General features: G+C 40.4%; 1 protein-coding gene across 2 annotated transcripts in view; it reads left to right on the top strand.

The window, feature by feature from the left end:
- The window catches only part of LOC109042963 (uncharacterized), a 41,841-nt gene that overhangs the window by 21,672 nt on the left and 7,032 nt on the right, over nucleotides 1-13,137 (top strand). The window contains exons 1-2 of one of the 2 annotated variants that reach the window (XR_011900133.1): nucleotides 5,939-5,950; nucleotides 10,390-10,517. The exons of the other annotated variant lie outside the window; for it this stretch is intronic. The gene's annotated coding sequence lies outside the window, so the exon portion shown is untranslated. Of the gene's footprint in view, nucleotides 1-5,938; nucleotides 5,951-10,389; nucleotides 10,518-13,137 lie in introns of those variants that run through there. 2 annotated transcript variants of the gene reach the window in all.

The following is a 13,137-nucleotide window of genomic DNA, read 5'->3' as shown; positions in this document are numbered from 1 at the left end:
CTGAAGCCTAATTTTGATTCTACTTGGCGAGAACTTACCAAATTAGTTCTCAACGCTAACTACTTTTTTTTCAGTGTGCAATCTGTGATGAGCCTCGTGACTCTTTATACCATGTACTAACCGTGGCCCCTGCAGAAATCCACTCAAACCACTGCAGTTATCTCCCGATATAGCTTTGGGTGTCAGGTTTCGAGCAAGGCAATAAAAGACGGCGAGGAGAGGGTCGCCTCGTCGAACCTATTATCATCCACGCCCATTCACCGTGACGCCAGGATCCACAAAATTTTCACAAAAATTGTTTTCCGTCTATTTAGCGAGTTTTTCCTTACTTTCCGTTAAAGTACAAATAAAAAGAGACCTCATTTGTAAAAATCGGCGGAATAGGAGAGAAGTTACAGTTCGAAATCCAAAGAGATTAACTCAACGCGATTTCGATGCACGGCAGTTCGCCCAAATCACGGTCGTGCGAAATGCCGCATATCAGCTTAAAATCAAGATAATTGGACGGAATCTTTAAAATCAATTTACATTCAACGTTCATGAATCAATATTTTCTCCCAAATTTAGCAAAAAGTACCAATTGATGCAAATAACAAAGACGTGAAAATAGTAGGTATGTGTCCAACATTTTAGTTATTCGGCACGCTTTTCCAACATATTCATGTTGGATTTTTCTGCTTGTTTTCTTTTTAAATCACTGTTCTACTGAAGATGAAAGAGAAGTCGCTTACCGAAGCTTCTAGGGGAAGCTCCGGGAAGCGACTGAAAGAGCGCAGAGGAGCAGCTTCCTTTTGTAGTAGATAGAAAAAAGAGAGGATCTTACAGGATGACTCCCAACTATGTATTTCCTTACACACGGCGAAAAAAACCTCGTGCGTGGGACCCGAAGTTTAGGTCATATGTATCTCTGAAGTTTTTGGATTGAGCATCTGAACACTTCAGGTCTAGCTATCGAGGTTCGGATCACACATCTGAAACTTCAGTTCTTACATTTGAAGTACTTGAGATGTTAGAACCGAAGTTTTTCGGATGTGAGAACCAAAGTTGTTCGGATGTGAAAACCGAAGTACTTCAGATGTAAGAACTGAAGTTTCAGATGTGTGATCCAAACCACAGCAGCTGGACCTAAAGTGTTCGGATGCTCAATCCGAAAACTTCAGGGATCCACATGTCCTAAACTTTGGGTCCCACGCACGAAGTTTTTTCTCCGTGCACGATTCCAGGATATACCCCCCGCCCCCACTATACGGAAGTGTTCACTCTTCCATCTCAAGTCTCAAGAAGAGGAAGTGAAGCCCGTATCCACCCCCCCCCCCTCCACATTCATTCAATTTCCTTTCTACCCCATGCAGCGTTTGAACTTGCTTTTACGTTTACTCTATCAACACATGGACATATTGAACTGAAGCATCATTATCCTTACTTCGAAATGGTCAGAATGTGACGCCCCCCCCTCCCATTTCTTTTTTTTTTTGGATCCTACGAGCACCATAAATGACCTAAGAAGACAGCCAATCACAAGTGAAACCTTTAGTCCTCATATTCTGTATATAAATATATTACGACTAACATCACGATTTTATAGCGCTTCCGTGCGCTCTGCGACATCCAACCGCCACTCGAACGACTCAAAAACTTCGTTTTCAACAGCAAACTTCTGGCGCCGCTGTTAGCACTGTAAAAATGTCACTGGATTGATGAAAGAGGTATGTACGAGATAAGATAAGATTCTCGTAAGATTCTACTTTAATAATACTCTTCGTAATGACGTTTCCTAGAAAATAATCAGTTGTTCGCACGTGGATACTCTTATCTCAAGAAGACTAATGCTGCGAGGAAGTGAAGCCCGTTTCCACATCACCATTTACTTCTCTTCTTCAACGTCGGAAAAATTCTACGAATGGGCAGGAGGCAGTTTTCACGAGTAAAAAGAAAATACTCGGGAAAAGGATTACAACTGTCCATCAGCCAAGAAAAAAATTACATTATCGTAAAAAAAAATGCTCCACGCAAAATCTAAAATGTGAACAAAGAAACCACACCAAAATGTGACCATGCCTCTGAGAATGAATGTAGCGAAACAAAAGGAAGTTTGGCAAAATAAAGTAACAATGCCTGCATATAAGTGAGAAATCAGATTGGCGATGTAAAAGTCGACGTTAATTTTCATTGTGGGCTATGTGAAGGAATAAGGGCATCATTGACAAAGTGAAGGTAGGTAATTAAGAGAAGCTAAATATTTCAAGAAACTATACCTGCATGTATATCATTGAAAAATCAGACGGACGAAGTGAAACTGGGGGTCCTTTTCAACGCAGATGGTTGAGTAGTTACTGTTCTTTTATGTTTCGCGTAGCGAATACACCAAATAAATAAAAAATACGTAAATATGCTGGCGAGTATTAAAAAAAGAAGTATATTCTGGATTAAGTCCTGTGAGAATGAGAACACCGTGAGGGTGTTGTTGGAATCTTTAAGGGTGCTGGAAATGTCATTGCTGGCGATACCCATTGTGATGTATTGAGGGAAGCAAAAATAATCACACAAGTGAAAAAAAAAAAAAACTAAAAATTGAGAGGAGGGAACTTGATTGTGTTCGAGTCGAAAGAATACTAAAGTCCGAATCCAAAAATTGACGTCTTAGAATCTTTACAAGAAATGCTAAATGGCAGTAGGAAATGCCAAACGGCAAAGCATCTCATGTATCATCGTGTTTCTCAGAATCGGTACATTTCATTCTGAAAGGCAAGTTGGCTGACAGTACTGTTGATTCGAATTCAATATAATTTGGAAAATTGAAACACGAAAATAAGAGTTTGCGAGTTGGAATAGCGAGAAATGGATAAGTAAATCTATTGATCGATTGAGAAAATTACAGCCGAGGCAATATAAAATTGTAAAATTTAGATCGAGGTTTTTCTGGTGTAAGCGCGTGTGATAGGCCGGGTGATAACGGGGCTATCACTTTGTTTGATTTCATGACTTGGCGGAGCAGTAATTACGGTTTGAGATCGTTGATGATAAGGTTTCAGTCTGGAGACGTGAATGAATTCTCGCGATAAGGTATCACGGATTGGGATTTCAACTAAACGTATAGTTATTCAACGGTTCTTTCGAAATAATCTTGTAAGTTCCTTAAAATAGGGGGTCAAGTTTTGATGAACATCTTCTGAGGCTTACCATTATCATGTCTCCAGGGTTGAACGCTTTGTTACATTTGTCAGAATCATACCTTGATTTGTCTCTTTCCTGGGATTTAGCTACAATATTCGGTATACATTCTTTCGAATGTCCGTTAGAATCTCTATGTTCTCAAGCAGGTTTGAATCTACAGGATGAGCGAAAAGTCCCCGACCCCCCCCCCCCTTTAACTTTTGAAAGCATGCATGTATCAAAACGAAATTTTGGGGATGCTTCTAGATCATTAAGAGCTATTTTTTGGCATATCCAAAATTTTAGGGGAGCGCCCCTCCCGCGCACACTAACTCGAAATTTTCAAATCGTAACCCCCCTTTTGTGATACATCGTTAGAAAGGTAATAAAAAAAGAAACTTCTTGGCGCAAACCGAAGCTCGCTACGACTTTTTGCTCTCGGTCAAGTTATCATCGGTCAAAGTTCAAAATAGGCCTATTTTCAAAAAATCATAAGTCCGGTTCAGAGAGGTCCAGAAAGGCAAACAAGGCGGCAAAATTCTCGGCATTGCATGCACTTTCAGTAAAAAATCATTAGAAACCTTACCTTCTACGCCCAGAGTGATTTTGGCCCCCTCCCGCGATTAACTGTCCTTCTTGTGGGAGGGGCGACCCAGTTCACTCGAGGCGGAAGTAAGCACCTTTTTGAAAGTAACTCAGCTACCTGACGGATCCCAGGCTATTTTGTGGGGGGGGGGGGCAGCCCCCCTCTCCCCGCCCCACCCCCTAACTTCTGCAGAAGAATGAATAGTTTCGTTTAGAACCGTCGATTTCGGGATTTTGTTAGGCTCAATTATTTTTTACATTTTATTTAATTATCAGCGCAGTATTACCTTTTCTTATTGGAAACTCAACGGTTCTTAACTAAAATAAAAATTAAGTAAAATATAAAAAATAATTGAGCCTAACAAAATCCCGAAATCGACTGTTCTAAACGAAACTATTCATTCTTCTACAGAAGTTAGGGGTGGGGCGGGGAGAGGGGGGCTGCCCCCCCCCCCCCCACAAAATAGCCTGGGCTCCGTCAGGTAGCTGAGTTACTTTCAAAAAGGTGCTTACTTCCGCCTCGAGTGAACTGGGTCGCCCCTCCCGCAAGAAGGACAGTTAATCGCGGGAGGGGGCTAAAATCACTCTGGGCGTAGAAGGTAAGGTTTCTAATGATTTTTTCCTGAATGTGCATGCAATACCGAGAATTTTGCCGCCTTGTTTGCCTTTCTGCACCTTTCTGCAAAGATTTTGCTTGAGAAGGATCAAAAAACTTAAATTCGATCGAATAGCTTTCTACATTCACAATACACGGTCTCGTCAAGGTGCGTCGTTGACCTCGCAGTGTTGGATCGTGAATTCTCTGGTTGTGCTGCTTGCCTATTTTGAAATCTCTGTAAATGAAAACTAAAGGGGTTTATATGTGCGAGTTAATGACGCGCCTTATCAACACATTGTGTTGGAGTTCACTGCTTGTTTTATATTAAACGAATTGCAGAGGGCAATTAAAATATGGTTCTCGAAATGAGTTCCTTTATCCGAACTGATTTTCTGGACGAATCCGTACTGAGGGATAATTTTCTGTAATAAGAAAGTTGCGACTGTGGCCGCATCAGCGTTACGTGAAGCACAAGTCACCGCGTAACGCGTCAACGTACACATAGCGACGAGAATATGAGTGTAACCGTTTGAAGATGGTAATGGACCTTTAAAATCTAAAATGAAATGGGAGAATGGTTTGTCAGCGAGGGGTGGTGGTGGTATGGGGTGGAGTTCTCTGTATTTTGTGTATGAACGCTTGTTTTTCGAACATGAAACACATTCCTGTATATAAAGAACTAAGTCCTTGCGTAAGGAGGGCCAGTAATATTTAAAAATCCTATCACACGATCTTTTGAAGCGTAAATGGCCTCCGCCAGAATGTAATGAGTCATGGGCGCTTTTTAGAACTTCGTTACGTAACGTTTGAGGAACATATAACGCGAGTTTTTTCCGTCGTCGGAAAATGTTACATGCTATAGGACGTCATTTTCGATTACGAAACGTCCTGATTTCCTCAATATAGCCTGATTTTGAATTTATTTGTGAGAGTCAATTGCTTCTATAATTGGGGCTATCTCAGCATCTTGTTTTTGAGCGGTTACAATGTTCTGAGAAGCATTAAATGAAATTGTATTGAGCGTTCACCACGTAAGTAAGTAGTGTACGCTCTTTCCCGTCGTTTTGCATCGGGTATGTTACTAATGTGTCCATTGGTAAAGGCCCGCACTGCTCCATGGGAATCGGCGCCATTTTTCGTGGCGGGAAGCAACACCTATTTTTACTTTCTCGCTCCTCTAGTCTCAATTTTTTTTATGTACCCCATTTCTACCTTTTTTCTCCTATTTTTTCCACTTTATGTAATGCCTGAAGGCTTGTCTTTGAGAAATTAATATCTTCACGTTTTAAAACTCTGCAACGTACTTTTATTTAATGACTCTTTCAAGAATCGTTCAAATTTTTAGTCGTTGGAGATCTAAAAAAATTGTTGGGTACAAAGTACCCCTTCACCAATGACCCCTATATTTTACTCTATGAAGACACGTCATTTTTTATATAGATGCATGTTTCCTAGGTTACGCTCCACGTTTAGTACAACAGCTTCTTGCAGCGCTCTCTTCCGTCCGCGAAAAACCACTTTTATTTACGTATTGACGAGGTGCTACGGTGAACGCTCTCCAACGTCTTAACGTTGGAACCGTCGTTTTGTTGATAGATTCTACGGGATGACGAGGCAAGTGATCTACTGCTTTAATAGCTGGGGAATCGTTTTTCATCTAAATAATTTTGAAATCGAAATCAATTAACTGATCTATTGATTTACTTAAACGAACTGTATTACGTTTGAAATTGTTGAATGATTCCAATGCTTTATGATCACTGTAAATTTTGAAGAATCGACCATACAAAAATTCTGAAAAACGTTTTGCAGATTCAGAGGTACCTCTAAGTTCTAATTTTGAGGCACTCCAAGATTTCAGGGGTGGTAAAATTTTTGAATAAAATCCTATCGGATGCAATTTATTATCCTTTCCTTTTTGAGCGAGGATACTTCCCGTGGCTTGGAGCTATCAATTATGAGGATTGTTTCTAATGTTTCGTCGAAATTTTGTAAGACGGGTGGTGAGGTAAATTTTTCTTTGATAAGAGAAAAAGCGGATTCTGCCTCTGGTGTCCATTCGAAAGTTTTGTCTTCGCTATTTTTGACGACATCATAAAGAGGTTTGCAAAGATTGGCAAAGTGAAAGATAAAGTTTCTGTAAAAATTGCAGGAACCTAGGAAAGAGCGCAATTCCTTCAGATTTCTTGGAGGTTTCGCGTTTTTAATAGCGCTGAGATTTTTGTCGGCAGGAGAAATGTCAGAGTTGGAAATGTGAAATCCGAGTGCATCCGAACTGTTATAAAACAATCCATATTTGTTCGTACGAACGCGTAAATCGTGATGTAGAAGACGATTCATCACAATTTTTAAGAGTTTCGCGTATGTTCTTCTGCGATTTTCGAATAAATATATAAGTTATCGATATAAATTATTACTCCATGCCATAATAAATCTGCAAAAACACGATGTAAAGCAAGAGAAAAGGTAGCCGAACCATTACAAATACCCATAGGTCGTCTTTTAAATTGGTACCTACAAACCGGTTGGTGTTGTGAACGCGGAATATGGTCTAGACTTGATGGAAAGTTCTTGCTGATAGAACCCCTGAAGAAAGTCAAACTCGCTGAAAAAATTGTTTACACGCAATTCGTTCCACAGGTTTTCCGTTCTAGCCAAAGGATATCTATCTTTGACAACTTTTTCATTTAACTTTTTGTAATTTACAACTAGTCTCTTCTCGTTCGCTGTTAATTCTGATGCTCGCTTGGATGTATCTGTATCATTAATATAAACTTCGAAGGATTCAGACTTTCAGCGATTCCACCTTTTTCTATTTCACTCGAGAGGTTGCCAGATTGTGCGATAAATGTGAATATTTTACAAATGAAGAAAAAAAAAACACTAAGAAGTGGCCCGAAACCTGTATGTAACAAGGTGGAGAAAATGAATATTTTACATTGATTTGAATTGAGAAAAGTGTTAAAAAAACAACTTATCTGGCAACAATAGAGTCCGGGAGGGACGAGAGGCTGCCTTCCCGGGAAAACCCATGATTTAGCTGGAAATGTCATTAAAACAATAATTGATTCCGTTTGAAGCATCAATTATATACTAGGGGAAAGCTATTTTAAAATAATAATTGTAAATGGACACAGATGCTACAGAGAGGGAAAAAGGAAAGGGAAGGGAAATGAAATTAGGATATGATTACTAATATGGAATCAGAGAGAATAAAACAAAAACATCAGAGAAATTTATATGCGATGAAAGTATAAGAAAAAAACACGAGTGGGCTCATTGCGATTCGGAACTCGAACTATACTATCGTTGAGCAGTTTTTAGACACTTACGCCACCGATAATCTTCTTAAGAGGTAAAGATGAACTTTTGCTACTTCAGCAAGTCAAATCGTGGAAGGAGATCCATGGACTGTCCACCCGATGGGATAACGTCCCAGTCAAATGAGTTTTTGAAGAAATGATCGATCCCCATCATCGCTTCATCTCCACACATCTATTCATGTGCAAATGATGGCATGCTCCGGCAACAAGGTTCTGTGACGAAATCATTTTTGCCTCCAGAGTTTCCAAAATGTATACATCTTAGTGATCAAATGTCCAATCACTGAGAAAAATGGCTCGCGGAGCGAGCCGAAGGTCACTCGCGTAGCGAGTGATCGGGGCCCAGGGGGCGCAGCCCCTTGGCTGGCCGTGACGGACGCGCAAAGCGCGTCCAGAACGGCTAGTAATGTACAGGGTGATCCAAAAGTCCCTTCCACCCCCTCTAACTTTTTACCTAATTGAGGTAAAGATTTGAAACTTGGGGGATATTCCTAGGTCGAAAGGAGGTACTTTTTGGCCCCCTAAAATTTTCAGGGGGGCCCCCCTTGGGGGGGGGCGACGGCCCCCAACTTGAAATTTTCAAATGGGAAGACCCCCTTTGTGATACCTCGTTCAAAAGAGCATAAAAAAAGAAAACTTTTCGCGCAAACCCGAAGTCAATATCTCAAACCGTTTCAAAATGGCGGCCGGTTAAAGTTCAAAATGGCCGAAAATTCACACCGGTTATTTGTCGATGGATTTGCGCGAAAATCGGTATGAAAGGGTATTTTTACACGAGAAAAACGAATTTGACGTTAGATTCCCCAAAAAAACCGAAATTTCCAAAATGGCCGCCGGTTAAAGTTTAAAATGGCCGAAAATTGTCACCTCGGTTTTTTGCTGATGGATTTGCCTAAAACTTGGAATTTGAGAGTATTTTGGCATAAGATAAACAAATTTGAAATTAGATTTCTCAAAAAATCAATTTTTGGTCATTTTGAACTTTAACCGGCGGCCATTTTGGAAATTTCGGTTTTGTTGAAAATCTAACGTTAAATTCTTTTTCTCGTGTCAAAATACCCCTACATACCGATTTTCGCGCAAATCCATCGACAAATAACCGGTGTGAATTTTCGGCCATTTTGAACTTTAACCGGCCGCCATTTTGAAACGGTTTGAGATATTGACTTGGGGTTTGCGCGAAAAGTTTTCTTTTTTTATGCTCTTTCGAACGAGCTATCACAAAAGGGGTCTTCCCATTGAAAATTAAAAGTTGGGGGCCGTTGCCCTCCCAAGAGGGGCCCCCCTGAAAATTTTAGGGGGGCCAAAAAGTAGCTCCCTTTGACCTAGGAATATCCCCCAAGTTTCAAATCTTTACCTCAATTAGGTAAAAAGTTAGAGGGGGTGGAAGGGACTTTTGGATCACCCTGTATAAAAAAGCTGAAGCGGCTCGACCATGTTTTGGTGTCTGCGAGATATGTGTCGTCTATAAAACTGCAAAAACCCCAAAAAACTTTAAGATTCAAAGGGATAAAGAATCCGGCAACTTAGTGAGCCAAATTGTCTTGTTAGGTAATTCTTAAAAATTATACTTCACTGTAAATCGAATGTATGCCCCTTCATTTATGAGTGATGCAACAGTCATGACGTGTAATTATGTTTAGCCCTTGCAGGAGCGAGCGGTCCCCTCCTTACCTTTCTGCATTTTTATCAAAAGTAAAAAAAGTAGTCATTGGTATGGATGTGGTGGTATGGATTGATCTGAGCCTTCTATGTGCTCCAAAACAATATGAAATATTTTATCGCACAAAGTTCAATATTTTTCGATTCAGGTTCTACAAATGTTTTAAAACAGCATGAAAAAAATACTCAATTGGCTGGCTAAAGTCCAGTATTTTTCTTGAGAATAGTCTTCTCTTTCAATGAGTTATGCAACAGTTGCGACATTTGTGTATGAAAAGCCCTTGCAAGCCTTTTTATTTGACTCAGCTAAATTCTGAAGAATCACTGACGTGTCCGCCACAATGCTCTTACTGAAGTCATTATCAGTATTTGTCCCCTCTGCATGCTGGAGGATTGCTTGCAGATTTTTCGAGCGTATCATCTGGCTAAAGTTCAGAATTTTTCTTGAGAATAGTCTCCCTTTGCCTTCTCCCAAAACTTATTTATTGTATAATATCTTTAATATTCTCAACTTACGATGCTGCAGTTTAATATGCATGTAAATGGAAGCTATATCATAACAGTTTATCATATACTTAACATTGCGTAATGAACTGATCGTCATGAAAATGACTCTAGATTACCTAGATATTACAAATTGTTTTTAAAGAAAATTATTGAAGATTTAAAAAAAAAAAATTAATGGTTAGAAATAGCGTTTTTATTTTATACGCGTAGGACAGGTAAGAGGGGTTTGACATGGATGCAAAACATTTATATATTTGGAGTCAGTGGCTTTCAAGATTAGAAGGATAAAAAGGATACCATTGATCTTAGCCTCAGAAACTGAAATGTCAAAATCAGGTCCATGATTGTAGTGTCTGCATTCAAAAGAGTTTCTGTAATCCAAGCATGACAGATATCTCAAACTCAAAAGCTTCCAATTTGGAGCATAAATTGCAACTTGATGCAATTTAAGAGTTCCAGGGATTTTTGAGAGGTTGAGAGCAGATGCTTTTGTGTCGATTTTATTTATTTCCGAGTCTTTGATGACGAATATGATTATTTCACCATTTTTCTTTTCAATAGCTTCGATGGACTCATTGATGCTCGCAATGTCATACCATATTTAACACAATTATCGGCGGTGGACCTCATGGTGACTCCGACACCATCTGCCCTGCCGTACTTTTGCCATGACCAGCCTCACTAAAGTTGTAAGTGGCCAGCTCAAATCCAAGTTCTTTCATAAAATGTGCCAAAAAAAACATGTTCGTTTTGTTCCTATATTGTGTGTACTTTTCTGGACCGTATGGAGGCGAATCAAGTTTAAAGAAAATCACCTCGGTCAAATTTCTTAGGGGGAAGGGGAGGCTGAGTGAGTCGGCACGGCAGCTTTGTACAGGGTAAGGTTATCGTACAATAATTGTAATATTAAAATTAATTATCGACTCAAGCAAGTCTAGAAGACACGATCGTCACTCTAAACATCCGATGCGGTGCGACGGTCGTGACAAATTTTAAACAAAAACGGCGGGTGTACTCAACAGCAATGAGGTACAATCTCGAAAGTTGGTAAACTTGCAATTGGTATTAAGGGCTATAAAATGGGCACAAAGATTTTTCAGAATATCACACGCTTCGTAAAATAAAAGGCGTGACGGTCGTGACGCAAAAAAAGGTTCCGTTAAGTATACTTTCCTTTCAAATCGTGGTAGTATCTTCAAAATGACTTTGAGCGATCACTGCGCAAGCTTGCACCATAGGAACACTTCACATCATTTCACTTGTATACCCTCAAATCATTTTCGCTGCGATTTAACAGCTCCTAGCGGCCGTTTTGACAAGCAAAAACACCTGGGACGGTCGTGACGTGAAATTTAATGACAGCATGTTTTCGAAATATTTTGGGTGCATGACATATGTTTTTCGCAATCAAATAATGCATTGTTTACTCAACCGCAAGTATTTTTGATGAAATTAGTATAAAAATCAGAAAACTTGATCATACCAAAAAAAAGTTATGAGGTTGTAAACATTGGAACCTACCAAGCATGACAGTGACGGTCGTGACAATTTAAGCAGTAAAAGCTGAAAATGAAGCTTAATTGGACTACATTTTGCAATTTGGAACTATAAATTCTAGCTCAGTTTAAAAACAATGTATGTGTCATTAGTTTCCCAATGCATATGAGTGTTTTTTCAAATGAGCCAAAAGGACCCCGCACGGTTCTTATGGAAAATGGCCCTCTGTCAAATGCGTTGAAACTTCAGTATGTTGTGCAGCATGTCATCGTGAACAAAAGTTCCTATAGGCCAAACAAGATCCCATGTGCGGTTTTCGAGATATTCGCCGTTTTATGTGCGTAACCGGAGGTTTCGCGCGCTCCCGCCGGAAGCCATACCATTGTGCGGCGCCGCTCGTGCCCTTCCCTCCCAGTCACTCTCCGCTGCCCCGCCGCCCATACCTCGGCTCCTCTATCGCTCCAACTACGACGCTCACGAGGCTGCGCCCATCATTACCGGACCGCGCCCGCACGCCGTCTTCTTACGCGGCCTCTTCTTCGGCCATGTCGCCTCTTTTTCTCATCGATCCTTTCTCTAAGTCTTCAGAAACGTTTAAGAAGTCCATTTTTACTAAACATGATGATGCTAGTATCACAAATAATACAAAAAGAGAGGAAAAACAAATGATAATCCATGCGAAAGTACGTAGGAGGGTCGGAATGCCTAAGAGACGTTAAATAAAACGAACTTTTTTTTTATTTTCTTCCCTCTTCCTTTCTTTCTTTTTTTTCTTCATTTTTCTCATGTGGAAGCAGTGAAAGTAACTTCTGTCGGAAGATGATGTTGATGTTTTTTCTTTTTTTTTTTTTCTTTCAATAATGACGTGGCGGAGGTTGAGGGTAATTAGTCGGCTGACGATGCCCAAGTAGGAATTAAGTTTGCTTTAGTCTTGACTTAGCTGACAAAAGGCCCCGTACGCGCATGCATGTTACAGTCGACCTGCAACTCTTTTTCATCATCTCTATGGAGTTCGTCTTGGATGTACGATCTGATTAGAGGATACGATCAGCAGATAATAAGATGGCTGATAAGGTGGTGCTGCAAGTTGGAGCGACTTAAGATGTGACCATTTACGCCTAAATGGACATCTCTCTTCCTTGAGTTCAGTTATTAATGATCCCTCTCTCCTCCTCCATTGGTGCGGTTCAGCTAAGTCAAGACTAAAGCAAACTTAATTCCTACTTGGGCATCGTCAGCCGACTAATTACCCTCAACCTCCGCCACGTCATTATTGAAAGAAAAAAAAAAAAAGAAAAAACATCAACATCATCTTCCGACAGAAGTTACTTTCACTGCTTCCACATGAGAAAAATGAAGAAAAAAAAGAAAGAAAGGAAGAGGGAAGAAAATAAAAAAAAAGTTCGTTTTATTTAACGTCTCTTAGGCATTCCGACCCTCCTACGTACTTTCGCATGGATTATCATTTGTTTTTCCTCTCTTTTTGTATTATTTGTGATACTAGCATCATCATGTTTAGTAAAAATGGACTTCTTAAACGTTTCTGAAGACTTAGAGAAAGGATCGATGAGAAAAAGAGGCGACATGGCCGAAGAAGAGGCCGCGTAAGAAGACGGCGTGCGGGCGCGGTCCGGTAATGATGGGCGCAGCCTCGTGAGCGTCGTAGTTGGAGCGATAGAGGAGCCGAGGTATGGGCGGCGGGGCAGCGGAGAGTGACTGGGAGGGAAGGGCACGAGCGGCGCCGCACAATGGTATGGCTTCCGGCGGGAGCGCGCGAAACCTCCGGTTACGCACATAAAACGGCGAATATCT

Source organism: Bemisia tabaci, chromosome 6 (genome assembly GCF_918797505.1).
Source record: "Bemisia tabaci chromosome 6, PGI_BMITA_v3".
Classification (NCBI taxonomy): Eukaryota; Metazoa; Arthropoda; class Insecta; order Hemiptera; family Aleyrodidae; genus Bemisia; species Bemisia tabaci.
Note: the sequence above shows the minus strand (reverse complement) of the source record. Positions and strands in the feature narration are given on the sequence as shown.